The following is a 2,392-nucleotide window of genomic DNA, read 5'->3' as shown; positions in this document are numbered from 1 at the left end:
GTAGATTGTGATACTTCATACCTCAAAATTAGTCATTATATTAAAATTTAGGGCCTTATCATGTAGACAGTATAGTTTAGGGACCTAATTGATTAATGTCTAATATTTTAGGGATTAATCACAAATATTTGAATCTCAAAATAATAGAATCTCTAAGATATTGTAATAATTTTAAATAAATAAATTTGGTTAGATATCATGATTATTTTTAAGTATTCAACATTATCCAAATTTTACTAGATATTATGGTTATTTTTAAATATTTAATATTATCATAAATTCTATTAGATATTATGATATTATTCAACATTTTCACAAATTTTGTTGGATATTATGATTATTCAACATTATCACAAATTCTGTTGGATATTAAGATTATCTTTAAGTATTTAAATTTAATTAAATAAATTATGAGATTTATCCCATGCATCATCAGTATACTATAAATAGGTACACGATTTTCAAGAAATTCACCCATCATTTTTTCTCCTCTCTCACAACCCGTCTCACACACAAACATATTTCACATTACAAAAATCTGTAGTACTCACGCTATTGAAGAAAACTTTGGAGTGAAAACTGAGCAAGCCCATTTATTTGATTGCCTTTATTTTTCCCCATACAACAGTAAGTATAAACTTGTTGTTATGCTGCACTTTTGAAAATAAGTTTATAGGTCCATATGTATGTTCTACGTTTTGGACCGGAGTTCTAGTAGCACTACGCACATAAAACTCATACCACCTAAGTTTAGTTTCGTATCTCCTTTATGCAAGTTATATGATTAAAAACTTATGTACACGTATATGCTCATTGAAATTTTCTCACACTTATGTTTTTTCCCTTTTCATATAACTAAGCATTGAGAAGATTGGAGCTTGGACTTGGTCGTAGTGGTGGAAATAAATTTGGAAGTTTTATAAATTTTCCATTCGAATTGATTATTTGAAGTATCATGAACAAATTATTTTTTTTAGTTGACTTTCTCAATTCATGAAATGAATCTTAAATAAGTCCTCTTTTATGTATTATCTATTATGGCCCTCGGGTTTTAGGACTCGGGTGTCACCTGAGTTGCTTAATTAGGGATGAGACAATGATTTATAGAGGCTTTGAGAAAAGCTATAATGGTAAAGGCGAGATCCTTGCTTGAGGATGAGGCACTGAAAGAACACGAGGCTCTTAAAGTTTGAAGCTTTGGGAAAAGCTGTGATGGCAGCAATGAGGTCCTTGCTTGAGCATGAGATTCTGAAAGATAGAGGCTTTGAGAAAAAATGATGATGGTAGAGGCGAGGTATTTTCTTAATAAAAAACTTCTGAAAGATAGAAGCTTTGAGAAAACTGGTAAGCAGAGGTGAAGGGATCTAAAAATAACCTCTAAACAGATGAGATGTTTTTTGGTTTCGTACCAGTGATTTGAAATCTATTACATTTTTCCAAGAAGACCAATTGAGGTGTTGCCTAGTTCCAAGACACGTCTCGCTTAGGTCATAATTGCTAATGATGGTGCATGGCTACATTGGTTTGAGGTCACGTGTTTGAGATGCACCGCCTTATCCAAGTCTTTGATCGTGTTTGATGTTTCATCTTAATGGCTTTAAAGAGCTGACAAGTGGATGGCCAAAATGGATCTTCATTTGATCTAACATTTGAGGTTCATCACCTCTGCCTATACAAGGTGACCTTTATTTTCCAAACCTTTTACTTGTAAAAAATCTAAAAACTCACATATACTCTATACATTTTATTTTTTGGAGAACAGTTCCAAGATTTTCGGTGGCATTCATCACTTTTCGACAACATTTCTTCTTAACCAGCCTTTCTTTAGGTAAATTCTAAAATTTCATCATTTTCTTTATATTTATGCCAAAAAACATGTCTAGGATGTGTGGCAGTAGTTCTACTGAGATAGGGAGAGAGTTTGATCATGATCATCTTAGAACTTAGGAAACCCATTGTTCTCTCTTCTGAGCAGATCAATAGGGCTATCAGGTTAGGAGAGAACATATGGAGGTTACCTCCTCCTCTTGTTGACACCTATGTCAAATGTGGGGCTTTGATTATCCTTCGAACATTAACTTAGCCAAACTTTAGAAAATTAGAATGTTATGGTTTTAAACTTAAAACATTCAGGATTGATCTATTGAAAACATTAAAGAATTGCATAAAAATAAAAGAAATTAACACCAGATATGTTTTGCCCTTTTAAAAGGGCCCGGATGTTCGATTTTTCAACCTAATCGCCCGTTGAGCATCTCTCACGAGATTAGGCTCGAGATCCACTAATAATGAACAAGAACAGTGTACAAATGTATGAAGACATTGAAAATTTCGTCGAGTTTTTCTTGCCTCTTTGACACAACAATACAACACTGCTATTACTCTCACAGAT

The sequence above is a fragment of the Olea europaea genome, chromosome 21 (genome assembly GCF_002742605.1).
Source record: "Olea europaea var. sylvestris chromosome 21, O_europaea_v1, whole genome shotgun sequence".
NCBI classification, from domain to species: Eukaryota; Viridiplantae; Streptophyta; class Magnoliopsida; order Lamiales; family Oleaceae; genus Olea; species Olea europaea.
This window is presented reverse-complemented; position numbering follows the sequence as displayed.